General features: G+C 39.8%; 1 protein-coding gene across 1 annotated transcript in view; it reads left to right on the forward strand.

The window, feature by feature from the left end:
- Positions 1-17,893, forward strand: part of TMC1 (transmembrane channel like 1) — a 355,988-nt gene that overhangs the window by 23,557 nt on the left and 314,538 nt on the right. The window contains exon 3 of the mRNA XM_034647338.1: positions 606-716. The gene's annotated coding sequence lies outside the window, so the exon portion shown is untranslated. The remainder of the gene's footprint in view (positions 1-605; positions 717-17,893) is intronic.

Here is a 17,893-nt window from a genome sequence, read left to right on the forward strand (position 1 = left end):
GCAGCTTTTTTTTCCCACTCAGAATTATATCATGACAGTTCTCCACACAGAGCACCTCACTTCTGAAATCAAGACGAGTCATCATGTCCGCTCAATAATCTTTTTAATAGTCACTTCCCACATTCAATTGCTTTTTAATCGAGTACTTTTCAAAATTAGTTTTGATTGTGGTAATTGCCCAAAAACACTAAAAGAAGGCTTACAGTCTCAAAACACTTTCATTTAAAACTGTCTTTTAAAGGAACATAAGGTACACGCAGCAACCACATGATTTTAGCACAGTGGGTTGGAAACAATACAAAAATAGTCATTCAAATGTCCTATCTCTGCTCCACCAAATAAGAACCAACTTAGAATTCTAAAAAAAAAAACCAACTTAAAATTTTAAAAAAAAAAAAAAAAAAAAGGAAAAAGAACAATACCCAAAACCAAAAACCAAAACCAAACTAGGCTCCCCCCAGGGGCAGGGAAGATAAGCCCTGGCAGACATAAAATGATGTCGGTGTCATCATTTTTCTTTTATTGAGATATAACTGACATATTATATTAATTGCTGGTGTGCAACATAATGATTTGACATTTGTATGGTCTCATCTTAATTTTAGAGAAGACAACGAACTTTGAATTTCTACACATGAGTTCACCGTCTCCAAATTTTTCTTAAGCCTCTGCATCTTACACCCCTTGCCGATGAGCGCAGGAGACCAGATGAGTAGGTAACGTACCCATGTTAACAGAATATCTCCAAAATAATGCATTATGTTTAACTTAACCACACTTCCCTCCCCCCCCGGACATAGTTGTAGTTGAATATAACACACGTATATGGAATAGAATCCTATTTTCTTCTAGTAAAACTTCTGGTTCCTGGGGCAGACATAAATATGTCAGCATTTTAATAGGTTTCCACCAAAAAACATTGACTTCCAGGGGTTCCACCAGCTAACCCACTGGCGAATACTGCCATAGTCGCAAGGATTTTGTGCCACAATCAAAAGATTTGCTATTTCCTCTGAAGTGACGAAAGAGATTGGACTGGGTGATCGTGAAGGGTTCTTTTCAAGAACATTTAGTTCTTGAGTTTACTTGCAAAGCTTTCAGTATCCGACACCCCAGAGACAGAAAGAGCAAAATCTACATTTCCAAATACCAATTTACTGAGAAACCCAAGTATTGATCCCATTGCTAGTAAGGCGCTTTGCCGGGGGTGGGGGTGGGGGTGGGGTGGTATCTTTTTTGCATCTTCCAAACTATTGATGTGTTCCTACTTAAGGAAATAATTGCGTGCACCTAGTCTTTTCAACTTAACTACAAAAACATTTACTCCTTTATTTCTTTTATATTGCAAGTTCTACTAGTGAACCTAAAATGTTCTGGAATTTGATTTAATTGAAACAATCACATGGCTAAAGAGCTGTGCATTTTGTACCAAATTAGCACCAAATCATGCATCTGTACCGAAAAATTACAGATTATGAATACTATCTGCCTATGGAAAGGCAGGCTTTGTTTTCTTGTGGTGTGGAATGCAAACATGAAAGTCTCAGAAAAATACAAGATTTTGTTCTTTCTCCACCTCCACATTGTATGTTAAAAGCCGAAGTATAAATCATTCAGGAGAGATCGATACATGTGGAAATCTTACTTTTTTATCTGTTGAAAATGATCAATGAAAATGCTTTAAAGTTACCTAAGACAAAATGATTTTTTTTAAATGCATAATTTCTTTGGTGGTATAATATTAGGAGCTGGCTGTAGCCTATCGTGTTTTCTTTCTTCTTTTTTTTTTTTTTTCCTCTTATTTTTGGTGTCTGAGAGAAGGAGAAGTTAAGAAATTGTTACCCTTAGCTTTGCTGAAGTGGTCAAGTGTTGTCATGTTTTGCAGATAGAAATCTGAGTGGAAGACTCTAGGTGCTTGGCTTGAATTACTCTTAACTCATTTTATACCGATGAGTGATTTTTATACAGTAGGGCTTCAAACTGCATTATGTCTGCATTTCTACCTCTGGAAAATATTTAGATGATTGCCTGAAATGGTTTTATTAAAAAAAAAGGTCTTTTATTTGTGGATCTGGGAAAATTAAGCCAAGACAGAATGGTCAGACTATTTCTTTATAAAAGGTACTAGGCATATTCCTTTATTATTAACACGTATCATTTCTTTGCAAAAAAGAGTGCATGTATTTATTGTAGAAAAATCCCAAACCACAAAATAACCCATAACCAACTGCTAGTGGCACAGGGAGAGATTACCATAATGACATTTTAGAATCAAGCCTTCCAGTCTTCTGCCTATAAATGAATGTATGCAGCAGAACCCTCAGTCAGAAAGTCACCCAGCTGGGGCGCCTGGGTGGCACAGCAGTTAAGCGTCTGCCTTCGGCTCAGGGCGTGATCCCGGCGTTGTGGGATCGAGCCCCACGTCAGGCTCCTCTGCTATGAGCCTGCTTCTTCCTCTCCCACTCCCCCTGCTTGTGCTCCCTCTCTCGCTGGCTGTCTCTGTCTCTGTCAAATAAACAAATAAAAAAAAATCTTTAAAAAAAAAAAAGAAAGAAAGAAAGTCACCCAGTGAATAACCTCCTCTCCTGGAGGGAGGGTTTATTGCCTTTAAGAACTGGAAAGAGAAGTTGCCAGATCTGAGCTACCCGTGGGCAATACCTAAGTCCACCTATTGTGCTTAGAGGATTAGTTTAGTTTGGGCCTCTCAATTTTATGTCCCAGAAGGTAAAATCAACTCTTCCTTCTTGGAGGGAGTAAAAGGAAGAGTGACTGCGCCGTAAAGCAGAAAGAGGAGGCAGGGAAATGGCTGTGTGCTCAAGGAAATCAGAAGAGCTCTGCTCTGGTTACCAGTAAAACTGAATGTAGATACTGAGCACTGTGTGACCCTGGTTCAGTTGCCAGCCTCTCTGGGCACCAGTTTTCCCATTTATGAAATGAAGGGATTGCAGATAAAGGAGAGTGGAATGTGGAAGAGAGACTACAGAAATATCGAAGGCAGGGGCACCTGGGTGGCTCAGTCGGTAAGGTGGCTGACTCTTGACTTCGGCTCAGGTCATGATCTCAGGGTCCTGAAATTGAGCCCAGCCTCAGACTCTGCGCTCAGTGGGGAGTTTGCTTGAAGAATCTCTCTCTCCCTCCATCCCTCTCGCTCGTGCACACACACACTCTCTCTCCAATAAGTAAATAAATCTTTAAAAAAATACTGAAGTCATAGTTTCTAGTTAATTGGGAAGATTGGCCTGAGAAAGAACTATATTTCTAAATTGATGTGGTGGTGGTGGTGGGTGGGTAGGAGGAGACGAGGAAGGAGAGGATCTTAATAGAAGGCTTGGCTAGAATTCGGATCTCATTTAATTTCTTCATTCAGGATCTAGATCTGTGCTGTCTGATAAGGTGGCCTCTAGCCACATGTGACTACTGAGCACACAAAACATGATAGTCCGGATTGAGATGGGCTCCAAGTGTAAAATAGACACTGGATTTTGAAAATTTAGTACCAAAAATGTAAAATATACCCTTAACAATTTTTAAATATTAATCCAATGTTAAAATGATAGTATTTTAGAAACATTGTATTAAATAAAATATTCTAAGACAATTTATTTTACCTGTTTCTTTTTAATTTTTTTAATGTGGCAATTAGGTAATTTAAAATTACATCTGTGGCTTGTATTTTATTTCTATTGGACAGCGCTCATCAAAGATAGTAAGTTAGTGGAATGCACTTTGGGAAAATGTGTAATCGCTGACCTGTGGGTGGATATAGAAGAGGTTACAGTTGTAAGAATGGTCCAGTAGAATGTCATTAGAAACCTAGATATTTCATAGATAAGAGAAAAGCAGGAAAATGGGAATGAGTAAAACACTTGGTGGGGAATAACGGTAACAGGTTTACAACTCCATATGAATATGAAGGTCTGCATGATGAAAAGCATTCGGAGGTAATGTGCAGGGACACTTGCTGGAACCACACCCCTGTGGAGTGACTATGTCATCTGCGCCTTTTGCAGACCCTCTGAAACAGCATCAGGTGAGAGGATGCTGTGTGAGAGGGGAAGAAATGGGGACTGGTTTACAAAGCAGGTGTAGAGACTCCCTAGGCCAGTCTCACACCAAAGAAAGGAGTTAATACGTGTCAATGAATGATTACAAGTGCTCTGACAAGCTGAAGGCATTTGTTAAATCACAACTCGCCTTCCTGGAAAATGTTCGTTACCTCATACAGATGAATTATTTACTTCCAGAAAATAGTACACTTACTGTACATCCCCTCAGTTCAGTCCTACTAATTAATTCAGGTAGCCAAGTAGGGTCAGATTTCATGGTAACATGACACTCTGAAAGGACACCGAAAATGTCCTAAACACCATAGCCAATGGCTTGTCGTGTCTTTGTAAACTACAGAGCCCCACTTGACAGGAATAACCTTCCCTGTGACATTTTCTTCTCCATCCCCTCCTGCGTGTGATGTCAGAGTCTGCCCCTCACAACTCTGACCCGTTTGTCAGGGAGGCAGCTCAGCATCAGTTGAAGAGCCAAGGTTAAAGTGCATAGTAGGTTCTCAATAAGTGATAGCTATTGTTTTTTTTTCCTGAATATTTTCCTTCACCCAAACCCTAAATTAAAGATCTCTCCTCTCCATACATGGTAGTATCGTAGTGATAGAAAGCCACGAATGCCACACCTGAACTCCTCTTTGGAGTTATAGTGTGAGCACTGAAGATGTGCTCCAGGCCTGGGATTCTGGATGACACACAGATGTTTCTTTGTCCCAGATCCTCCTCTGAGACCTCATGTCCCCTCTCCATTTTTCACAGGCCAGCTTCACAGATGCATACCTGGGTCTTCCCACCACCTGTCCTTACAGCCTTGCCTACCCCAGCACTCTGGGAACTCCCAGAGGCCACAATGCTAACAATCCCAACTCCGGCTTACTTGGGGTTCATGTGGGAGTTCTGGGAGACCACAAAAGTTTGATGGTCAGATGGAGATAACTTTCCTTTTTTTTTAAAGACCACTTTTATTGGGCCCCCTGGATGGCATGGTAGGTTAAGTCGGACTCTTAGTTTCCACTCAGGTTATGATCTCAGGGTCATGAGATCAAGCCCAGAGTTGGGTTCTGCACTCAGAGTGGAGTCTGCTTAAGATTCTCTCTCTCCCTCTCCCTCTGTCCCTTTCCCCCCACTCTCTCTCTAAAATAAATAAATAAATCTTAAAAATAAATAAAGACTACTTTACCAAGGCATGATTGACCTACAGAGCTGTACATATTTATGGTATACAACTTCTTGTAATCAATGAGGAAGCAAGAGAGGTTATGTTGACAGTCTCTAGCTGTGGGACATTGTGCAGGTCTGGTCACCTCCCTGACTCAGTTCCTTCATCTGTAGGCAGAGTTTATCTCTAAACTTCCCAGGATACTGAGCTTCTAGAAAGCAATAGGCATGGAGAAGAAAGCAAGGGCTCATAATATTCTTCTAAGTTTTCAAATGAGACAGTGTTGCTTGAAGCAGGATAGCAGGATAGTAGGAATAGATTAGCTTTCTCAAAAAGTTCACGTTAAGGGTAAATTTCAGTAGCTGTAACAAATTCATACTGCGTGAGCAAAAGCTTGCCGCCCCTGACACATCCACGTACTTATTCTTATTTTTGCTACTGAACTGATCATTTATTAAACATAAATCATATGACCTATTAATCATAAAAATCTTGCTGATTTTTAATTTTATCAATTACCAAAAAAGCTGTATCTACTTGTTAAGGATGAAACAAATCCCCAGTACACGCCCATCATAAAAAAATTCAAACAACAGAGAAAATGAAAAGAATCCGGGAAAAATCAAATGACCCAAATCGTGATCCTCCAGAAATAATCTTTTTTAGAATTTTGTTTAGTATCCTACTGTGTTTCACTTTCCCTGAATGAGACCAAACTATAAGTGCTGTTTTGTAACCTGCTTTAAAAAAAATATCTTTACTATATTGTAGATATCTTTGTCCAATGATGACTGTTTATCTAGAATAATCTTTTGTAATGGCCATATTCTGTTGTATTGCTGTATCATAATACATTATTTATTCCTTTCCTGATGGACATGTAAGCTATCTTTAATTTCTTACTATTATAGACAGGACTGTGATGAATGTCAAGCCATACCTAATCTTACAAACATATTCAAACACTCTCAGGTACAAAGAACAGACTCATTTTCTTAAACAGGTAATTAGGAGGCAGCCAGTAAATACAATTTGATAATCAGCTTGTCACTGCAATGCCACAATTCCTGATTTGCAAAAGATTAATGCATTGTGACCATTATTTTCCTGAAGAGTGGAAACTTACCCTTAATCATTGGTTCTAAAAATTAATTTCATGCTATTAGAAATGGGAAGGTAATATAAAGTATCCTTTCCCCAGCTGAAATGCTTATAGTTATTTCTAATTAAACCATCCCTGACGCACATGATAAAACATGTACTAACTTCTCATCTCATTTCATATGAAGGTTCACTGTCATTCACGTTAAAAGCTCTTCTTTGTTTTACTTAAGTCAACAATACCTTTGACTTGGGCTGACACCATCTCTTCTTGTTGATCATTGATGGGCATGGGTTGGATGAGTAAAAACAAAAGCCAACCATTCCTACAAATTGAAAATTTTTAACTTAAAAAAAATCCAACATCTCAAGCAGATTAAAGCAGTGTGTATGAAGTAATTTCAAAAGAATTTTTTGAGAATGTTTCCTCTTTAACCCTGTACCTCATCCAGTGTCTGGGGCATGATGTGCACTCAGTAGTTGCTGAATGAATGAATGAATGAATGAATGAATGAAGCCACTTTCGGTTTGTAACTTAAATATTGGCAAATATCTGAACTGGTAGAGCCAGTTATTTCTATAATTAGAATAATCCATATGCATTACCATACAATTGTGTTTTCTATACTTACACACGGGGAGAATGTTTTCCACTAAACATAACTCACTGGTTTTATCGTTCTCAAGATCTGTGGTTTATGGAAAGCATGAACAAGCAGCGTTCTCTGGGCCAAACCTAGCCTGCTGCCCGTGTTAGTACAGCCCATGAGATGAGAATGATTTTAAAAACATTTTAAAATGGTTTAAGACAATCAAAGGAAGAATAATGCCTTATGACAGGTGAAAATTACCTAAGATTTAAATTTCATTGTAAAGAAAATTTCACTGGGACATTTTGTCATGTATCATAATTACTTTTGTGCTACCCGTAGAGGTGAGTGGCCCACAAAGCCTAAAATATTTACTATCTGGCCCTTTACCAAAAAGTTTGCCAACTCCTAGTTTAGGTCTGTCTTAGTTTGGGCTGCTGCAAGAGAATACCATAAATCGGGTGGCTGATAGCAACAAACATTGATTTGACACAGTTCTGGAAGCTGGGACGTTCAGGAGAACAGCACGGGCCGTTTCAATGTTTGGCAAGGATGGGCCTTCTGGTTTGTAGATGGCTGTCTTGTCTCTGTGTCTTCACAAGGCAGAAGGGTGGAGGGAATGTTCTGCAAGCTCTTTCATAAGGACACTAATCCCAGTCATGAGGGCTCCACTCTCAGGACCTGATCAGCTCCCCAAAGCCCCCCCCCCTTCTAACACCTTCACACTGGAGGTTAGGATTTCAGCGTATGAAGTTTGGGACATATGAGCATTCAGTCTAGAGCAAGGTCCAAAACTATTTCTTGGGTGTGGAGGTGGATATTGTTCACCCAGCAGCAAGAATGCTTTTGGGTTACCAGCCTTACCGAATGTTAGGGCAATGTACTAAAATGACAAGTAACTAGGCAAAGACAAGTCACGAGGCAGTATGCCTATTTTGTCAACAACTTGAAAATAATGGTGGTAGTGTGTTTTCTTTTCTCTTTCACCATCTCTAATTGAGAAGGCCAATCTTATGCGATACAAAATGTTATTTGAGAACACATCAACACAACAGAGTTTCTAATGGCAGGATTGCTTAGAACCTCCTTAGATAGGGCCTAATGGTTCACCTGTGACTCTTCTGGTCTTCGCCTGCCCCCTGGTCTTACAGGCTGGGGACACTAATGGTTCTTCAAATAGCCTGAGGCAAGATTTTAACAGTTGTGCTCTCTGGAACTTCTGTGGAATATTGAAGGGGGTTGATCTGTACTCTAATGTAGGAAACTATTGAATTCTTCTACATATTTTAGGTTTGAGATTTTATTTTTATTGCTTTCTTCTTCTTCTCTAACCAAGATACTCATTGTACCAGGTTCCTGAATGAAACCAAGGATTTCATTAGGAAGTGAACAGTTCAATTATTGTTACTCTTAAACAAAATCATTGTAACTCTGATTATAAAAGAAAAAGAAATGATCTCATAGGCACATATCCTCTATGCTTGAGTTTCCCTCACTCATTTTTAATATGATACTATCAGGTGCTTCTCAACTTTAAGATTGATCATTTTTTTTTTTTTAGAAAAACAGCTAGCAAACTTATCTATGTATCTATGTGTCTATCTATGCATCTATGTATGTGTGTATGTATCTATCTATCCATGATCTATCTCTTTATTTTAAGGAATTGACTTATGAGCTGGTGGGGGCTGGCAAGTGTGAAATTTGTAGGTCTTGCTGGCAGGCTAGAAATTGCAGTAGAATTTGGTGTTATAGTCTTGAATCTGAAGACAGTCTGGAGACAGAATTCTCTCCTTCTTGGGGAACCTCAGTCTTTGCTTTTAAGGCCTTCAATTATTTGTATGAGTCTTACCCACATTAGGGAGATAACTTGCTTTACTCAAAGTCTATTGATTTAAATGTTAATAACATCTAAAAAAAAATACCTTCACCTCAACATCTAGACTCGTGTTTGACCAAAGAACTAAGTATTGTAACAGCCAAACTGACATAAAATTAACCATTACAACTATACAAATGAATAAACACAAATAAATATGTTATGCAAATATGTATAAATAAGTATAAATGTACATATGATATATTTAACACCTTTCTCTTTGGTTAATTATGCCAATTTCAGTTTTAAATTTAAAGGCAGCATGACTTTAAAATCATAAGAATGTAAGGCACTCTTGGGATACTGAATTTTGACTCCTTATGTTCTCTTCCAATTTGAGTTTATTTGGCTTGTCCAGATTCTATGAATTTATGGTTGATATGATAGTGTGGTAGACACTGTGAATGTTTTACCTTCCATGTCAACAGAAAATTAAGGCTGCAGATGAAATTAAGGTTGTTCATCAGCTGACCATAGAATAAGGAGATGATCTGGATTGTCCGAGTGAGTCCACTGTAATCACAAGCTTCCTTAAATGTGGGAGAGAAGGGCGGAAGACATCAGAGTGTTAGGGTGTACTGTGGACTGAAGTGGGTCCCCCCAAATTTATATGTTGGAACTCTACCCCCCCAATGTGGTAACATTTGGAGATGGGGTCTTTGGGAGTTTAGTACGTTTAGATGAGGTCAGGAGAGTAGGACCCTCATAATGGAATTAGTGTCCTTATAGGAAGAGACACCAAGGAGCTTGGTCTTTCTCTCTCCACCATGTTTGGACACAGTGGGAAGGTGGTTTTCTGCAAGCTAAGAAAAGAGCTCTTACCCATTCCTGCTGCTACTCTGTCTGCAGAATTCTGAGCAAATACACATATATTGTTAAGCCACTCAGTCTGTAGTATTTCACTGTAGCACCGGAACTGACCAAGATGGGATGTGAGAAGAGCTTGACCCATTGTTGCTGCCTTTGAAGACAAAGGAAGGGGACCATGAGTTTAAAAAAAAAAAAAAAAGCAGGCAGCTCTAGAAGCTGGAAAAGGCAAGGAAGCAGATTTTCCCCAGATCCTCCAGAAGGGTACTCGGCCTGCTAGCACCTTCATTTTCACCCTGGAAGACCCATTTCAGACTTCTGTCCTAGATTTGTGTTGTTTTAAGCCACTAAATTTGTAGTAATTTGATACAGCAGCCATAGAAAACTAATACAGATACTAAGGATTGGGCAGGCAGGGTTGAACACTTAATATTTCAATAAATTCAAGTATGTTAAAATTCAGGCCAATTTTGGGGCACCTGGGTGGCTCAGTTGGTTAAGTGTCTGCCTTTTGCTCAGGTCATGTTCCTGGAGTCCTGGGATTGAGCCCCACATCAGGCTTCCTGCTCAGCAGGGAGTCTGCTTCTCCTTCTCCTTCTCCGTCTGCAGCTCCCCCTGCTTGTGCTCTCTTTCACTCTTTGTCAAATAAATAAAATCTTTTTAAAAAAATTCAGGCCATAGTTATGAGAATTAGAGATAAGGATGCTTTAGAAATTTTGCAAACAGGGCGCCTGGATGGCTCAGTTTTTAAGCATCTATCTTTCACTCGGGTCATGATTCCAGGGTCCTGGAATCGAGTCCCACATCAGGCTCCCTGCTCAGTGGGGAGTCTTCTTCTCCCTCTACCCCTCCCCTCTGCTCCTGGTACCTCTTTCACTCTCTTGCCCTTAAATAAATAAAATCTTTAGGGAAAAAAAAATTTTTGCAATCAGATGTCTGGTCGAAAGCACTAAAGACTCCCGTGATTTTGTTCTGTTGTTCAGGGCATGTATTTCAGATATCATTAAGGGAATCTCATTGGGACTTTTATTTTAGTATTATCAAATAACTTACAAAGATAAGATCAAGAATTTATTTGCAACTAATTTCCACCTGCAGATTTCAGAGCAATACATTGACTGCTGTGATCTTGATATAATTAATTTTTTAAAAGTCCTACCTTAGCCATAGCTTCTAAAAACAGAAAGAAAATAATAGTATAAAATTCAGTATTTGATAACATTGTAATAACCATGCTTACTTTATGCTAAGGATATATTATTTCATTTAATTCTTCCAGTCACCCTGTGAAATAAGTGTTCTGAAAGATGGCACAGTGTCCAAAGTGGTTTAATGGCATCTGAACCCAGGCAGATGGGAGTCCTCAGGCTGTGACTTAAACCATTCTACACACAGCTACACATACTGTAACTATACCCTGCTCTTAATTGTAGGCCTAGCATCTAGTACAGTAAAAAGTAAACAAGATTTTAAAAGAAGTAAGATGGAGTTCTCAGCAGGATTCTAAAATTTATCCATCAATCTATATCTATCTATCTATCTATCTATCACCTATCTTTTTGGGTCTGAATTGGAGAAGATTCCCCAATCAAATAGACTGGGATTAGAAATCGTAAAGGAAGTAGACAAAGGCCTTGCTTTCCTTCTATAATATATCTTACTTTTTCCCAGATGAACCTTAAGAAAAGGGGATTTCTTCAGTGTTAGTTTAAGGTATGCTTTTTTTTTTTTAATTTTATTTATTTATTTGACAGAGAGAGACACAGCCAGCGAGAGAGGGAACACAAGCGGGGGGAGTGGGAGAAGAAGCAGCAGGCTCCCAGCGGAACAGCCTGACTTGGGGCTCAATCCCATAATGCCGGGATCACGCCCTGAGCCGAAGGCAGACGCTTAATGACTGAGCCACCCAGGTGCCTCAAGGTATGCTTTTATTACCTACCACCCCTCCTCCTGCCATTCACGATGAAGAAAGCAGTTTTCAGAGTTTGGTTAGTGACCGCAGGCCCTTTGCCACGCTCTGAAAGGAGCATGCAATGTAATGACAAATTCACTAAAACAGGATTCAGAAAACATTGTGTTCAAATCCTGGCATGGGCATACAATTTAATCTCTTCCCTCTCAGTTTCCTCACCTAGATAGTAAGCATACATATACTCACTTTTCTGGATTGTTTTGAGGATTAAATAGAATAGTTAAAGCATTGAGCACAGTGTAGGTACTCAATAAAGTTAGGAAAATGGTTTTTTTTTTGCCCTTCCTCTCCGTCTCTTCTAAAGCCTGTCAACTCTTTCCCTGTGCTAGAAACCTAGAGCTGCCACTTCCTAGTTTTGTGGCCTAGGGCAAGTTTGTTAAACTCTGTGACCTGTTAATTTCTTTTATCTATAAAACGAGGAACAAAAATATTGGCTCTGGCTGCCTAGAACAGCTTCCCCTCCCTTCCTTCCTCCCTCCCTCCCTTCCTTCTTTCCTTCCTTTCACTTTCCTTATTTCCGGATCAGGAGAAAGTGCATCTGTGGACTCTTTGCCTAAGTCACTCTTTAGCTATAAATGAGAATGCTAATAAACAGCTCGGAAGTTCCTATAAAATTAATAAAAACACTGTACGTACGTTGTCATGGGGCAGATGAGATTCCTAGATTTAAATTTCTTCTTGTCTTGTTCCAGATTAAAACCCACCAGTGGCTTCCCATTGACCTTAGAATGACTCTAAATTTCTTTAGCAAAGCCTTCACAGAAGCCCCGCCTATGTCTTCAGTGTCCTCTGAAACCCCTCTTTCTCTACCATTGTTCTTTCAGTATTTCATCTATATACACTACATTTCTTTGTGTGCAAAGGTCTTTGCTTGTGCTATCAACCTTTCTTTCCTTTCTCACTTCTCCTGTCTGACCAATTTCTCCAGTCTTCAAATTTCATCTTAAAAGTCACTTCCTTTAGAAAGAGTTCTCTGTCCTCCCTATCATTCTCCATCCAGTTAGATTAGTTGCCATGTCATCTACACCCAACACTTTTTCATTACTTTGTCCTTCATAACATTTGTGTCAATTTCAATTAAATCCTCACTTGTATAATTATTTGTTTGATGTTTATTCCCTTGAAAGGTTATAGGTCTTGTTCACCACTGTATCTCTAGCCCCACATACAGGCTTGGAACACATGATTTGCTCAGTTCACAGGTATTGAATGAACACCAAAGGATGTTTTTATAGGTGATAAAACTAAGACCTAGAGAGGTTAGGCGATACATCTAGGCTCAAACAGATGACCAAAGGCAAAGGCAGCCCTTGGATCTAAGTTCACTTGATGCCAAGGCTCCTGCTTCAATATCTTCCTTTCTATTTGTGAGAAGAATTGATTTGTTTGAAAGTCTAATAAAATGGTAATTGAGACAAGTGACATATTTAAGCATTATCAAAAAGTGATTCCTGTCTACATCCTCATCTGAAACTGCCCCAACAAGGAGAATATAAAAAAATTTTTTTGGAAGTTTAGCAAGGTAAATGATGTTCATAAACTGTTATTGAAGGAATATGGACAAAGGAAGACAGAAAAAAATCCTGTCTAGTAAAATTGAGGAGATCCATAATTGTTGTTTCTGTTATGGTAGATAGATAAATGGAAACATTAAATAATTCCTAGATTATAAGATCAATATTGTAGACATCTATGGCTTCAAAGCCTTGTTCTTCCTGAAAATTCTGTAGTAAGAATTCTGTATTGAGAATATTGCATTAGAATATGCATAATAAATCATCCTGGGAAATCAGTGGTGGCCTCTCCACCTCTGATCCAGCTTCGAAATTTCAGTTCTTACCTCATCAGTTGTGATTGTGATCAAGGGTGATTATGTTCATTTGCTAATAGGGCTGCCATAACCGACTGTCACAGACTGGGTGACTTAAATAAAATAAATGTATTTTCTCATAGTCCTAGACTAAAAGTCTGAGATCAAGGTGTTAACAGGATTGCTCTCTTCTAAGACCTCTGCTCTTGGCTTGTAGATAACCATCTTCTCCCTGTATCTTCACATGGTCTTTGCTGTGTGTGTGTGTGTGTGTGTGTGGTGTGTGTGTGTGTGTGACTTAATCTCTTTTTCTTAGAATAACAGTCATATTGGAATAGGACCCACTTACATGGCCCCATTTTACTTTAATTACCTTTTAAATTATACTTTAATAATAATTAAATAATTTAGTATCTCCCCAAACAGTCACATTCTGAGGTACTGGGAGTTAGGGCTTCAACTTATGAATTTTGGGGAGATAATCCAGCCCATAATATTTAAAATACTTAACCTGTTGGGTACAGGTACAGGCCTATTGGAATAGATGCTGGGCATAGTTTGGGTGAGGTACTGAGTGCCCTCTGCTGTACTTCAGCTGTAGGAATGTAAGGACATGAGGGGACAAGGTCCACTGTGGAAAGAAACCTGGGGGATTAGAGTAGTGTCTATTTAACAACTGGTAGAGACATATTTCAATGATTTAACAACAAATATGGCATTTTGGGACAAACCAGCTGAATGTCTGTCTTGGATACATATGAGGCATTTCACCATTCATTTTGACAAAAGTGCATTAAGTACAGTCTTACTTTCTTGGAATCATTGCTAAGGTTGAGCTTCCCCATTAAGCAGGAAGGGTAAGAGATCTCAGATGTGTGTTACACTCCAAGTGTGAGCAGGAAGAGTGTGGGGACTTCTCTTTCCTTGATTTACCAGGGTTTTAATTATGTTCTTTTGAACAGCAGTAGGTGGTAGGTGAGGTAGGGCTGGGAGAAGTGGTCATTGAGAGGCTGTAAGCAGGGGAGTGACCCCAAAGTAGCTTATAGAAAACTGGGGTGTGTGGACAAGGTGAGAGAGGCAGGAGACTGGGACCAGTTCACCAGTTAGGATGCTCTTACAAGGACACAGGCATGAGTGGATGAAGGCCTTACTTAGAGAGGGTGCAGAGGGAATGGAAAGAAAGACGGGTTGGAGAGAGGGAAGATGTGGACAGTCTTCGAGAGGTATAAGTGGTTCAAATGCCCACTGCCAGCTCTCCTGGTGGAGGGGAGAGCTTCCCACTGCCGGCTCTCAGGTAGCGCCAGCAGCCACAACCACAAATACGATGCTTTTCCTTATCTCAGTTACTGAGGGGAAGCCTGATGCCAAGGCTTGTTTGGCCTTTCCAAGGCCTAGCAAGGGGGGAGATGCCTCACAGAAGGCCTTGAAAGTGACAGAAAGGGGGGAGATGCCTCACAGAAGGCCTTGAAAGTGACTGAAGCATGAAAGCAACTTCTTCTTTCTTCTGTTAGTTGTGTTCAGATGAGATTGGGTGTGTTCAGGGTGGTGTGGCCGTAGACTGTTAGTCATGTTCAAGTCTGAGGGTTATGAGTGGGTTTAGGAAGGTAAGGCTAGTGCCATAGGGCGAGATGGTCAGAATTCCGAAGTAGGCAGGGTCTCTGTGTCAGCATTTTTATGCTATATAAGGTACACATGGACAAAGATTTAAAAAATACAGTTATCTAGTGTCATTTACATCAAAATGAATTAAGTTAAATGAAAATGTGAAGTAAACTGTACAGACAATAAATAAAGGCAGAGCAAACTATCGTACAGACAATATGTAGACATGGCAAAATCTTGAAGGTGGTATGCAAATCACTGAGGTTTGGGAAACACCGATGTGGAGGAAGGATTATCAAATAAATTTGGCAGGACTTGGAGTCAGGAAATCTGGGTTCAGATCATGACCATGACACTTACCAGTGGCAAGTGTTTACTTTGGTGGTAAAATGGGAAAACCATTGCCAAATCGGCTTATCTCCTAGTCTTGCCATGAGTCCTCATCAACTCTTAACTCGTTTACTCATTGAACAAACATTGATCAGATTTGTACTACATGGAGGTAAAGAAAAAACACTGTATAGTTAAAATCAATTACTACTGGAGGGAGAAATAGGCTTTTGAAATTTTTGCATGATGACCTGCTGTTTAAATTTAAACTCTCAAGGGCAGCTCTCTCTCATCTCAAAAGATCACTAGAGTAGATTTAAATTAAAATGAGTTATTTCCTTTCTCCACAAATATAACAATAAAGTAAGCGTTACAGGTAAGGACATTAAAATCAGAAACAGAAGTTACCAGTTTTCATTTAGCAACTTGAACACATAGAAAATCCACCTTTAACCAGCTCTCATTGTTTATACAGTGCTGGGAATACACGTGACACCTTGCAAAGTGAAAGTAGAAATGACAAGGTCCTTTCCCCGAGGAGCTCAGACCTAAACATTGTTGAATGAGTCGACACAGCATACTAGTGGAGTGCATAATTGATATGATGGGTGAGGTCAGGCTAGGGCTGTGGGCTGAAGATGTAGGAAATGAGCCATTCAAAGCCAAGGGGTTTGGGGGAAAACAGGAGGAAAAGTTGCTCCAGATATCTCAGTGGGTCGAAATAGTAAATGTGGGGCAAAAGAACTCAGAAGTGTCAAGTGTGCCCACCACCAATAAGTGGCCCAAAAAGAATCTACTAGATATAATTTCCTTTATTCCTTGTCATTTGCTAGTAGCTCTTGGAAATTTGTCTTCCTGATCTGCCCCAGTGAATATACTGTTTTGTCTATGTCTGGTGTACAGATGAAGGATGAGATGGGCAGTTGGATATACTTCCAGGGACGTGTGGTCAGTTTGACAGTAGAGACCATAATGAGGGGGGAGAGTCCAAGTTCATCCCATTGTTCGCCATGAATCAACAAGTGCTATAAAAAAGGGGAAGTATCTAAATCCCATGATTGTTCATGACATTGACTATGCAGCCCTGCATGCTAATGGGGCTGTCACCATGGACCCTTCACCCTTTGCCTGTCTACACCACCTTCACCTCTGTGTTCATCCTGCTGTGGCTGGAGATGATAGTCAAGTCATCTCTGGTTCTTCTAACTTTCTCCTACTTTGAGTCATAATAATCATCATAAAAGTTAATATTTGAGGAGCACTTAGTCTTTGCCAGGCACTGTTTGAAGCACTTCATGTGTAATACCTCCTTGGTGCCTCCTAACCAGTAGTAGCAGAAAACTCCACGTTACAGGTGAGGAAGTGGAGACTCAGAAAGCTTAAGTGGTTCACTCAAGCTCACTTAGCTAGTAAGTGGTAGACGTGGGATTTGAACCCAGGTTTTATTGCCCTGGCCCCTCTTCTTAACCACTTCACCACTACCACTTCCCAAAAGGCCTCACTGAAGCTGGAAGAAGGTGAGAGGGTGGGAATCAGGATCGTGGAAAGCAACTCCTAGCATTATCCCCTCTCAGCTCCCATCTCCAGAAAGAATCCCCTGAACATCCTCCCTGACAAGTTGCTACTTTGCTTCGCCTCAGACGCTACTGGTGACCTGGAACTTGGTGCCACATGAGGCAGCCTAGTCCATTTTTAGATAGCTCTAATTGTTACCCAGTTATTCCATATTTTGAGCATAAATAATTTCTCTTCCTAACTTCACCTACTTGTCCTAGTTCTGTTTTCTGGAGCTCACCAAGTAAGACTTTTCTTTCTTTTGATGGACAAACCCTTAAATATTTGAAGATCTGAGGGATTTTAGAACCGTCTCCTGCTATACCCACACCCCTTCTTCCTACTTACAGCAGAAATGCAGGATTTTATTCTCTAAAGGTGACAGTCCTTTGCATTCTTTTATGTGAGTAGCTTATTATTTGTCCTCTTTGTCCAGAAGGATTTGGTTATGCACATGAAAGTCTAGCTCTGGGTTAGGGTTTGTTTGATTGGAACAGCTGCCACACCTCTTGCATTTTTCATACTTTATTATTCAACCTCACTCACTCAACACACTGGCTTTGTGCATGGCCCTGGCACGGCCCTGGTGTTAAACCATTAAGACAAATCATTTATCTCTTCATAATTTAAAAACAATAGGCGAGGAACACACGATAGTGAAAGACTATGTCTATGAAGATGGAGGGCTACCATGTAGAGAAAAGAAGAGGACTTGAGTTGATTTGGGGTGTCAGGAGGAAAGACCTTGAAAGAGGTGGTGAGGCTTCTGGTGTAGGTTCCCTGGGTGAAGAGTGAAGTGTTAGATACTTGTAAGGACAGATTGGCTGGTGGTATAATAATAAATGAGAATAACTTTAGCAATAACTTATGGTATTTCTGGTTCCATGTGAGGATGGGTAAAGATTACAGAGTATATACAGGATGACATGACTTTTTTTTTTAATTAGGCATAATAGCTGGCTATACAAAATGTGAGTTTGGCAGTTGTTTATATAAGATTGGATTCTTAATAGAAATTTCCAGGAGGCCCA

This window comes from Ailuropoda melanoleuca, chromosome 17, assembly GCF_002007445.2.
Source record: "Ailuropoda melanoleuca isolate Jingjing chromosome 17, ASM200744v2, whole genome shotgun sequence".
NCBI classification, from domain to species: domain Eukaryota; kingdom Metazoa; phylum Chordata; class Mammalia; order Carnivora; family Ursidae; genus Ailuropoda; species Ailuropoda melanoleuca.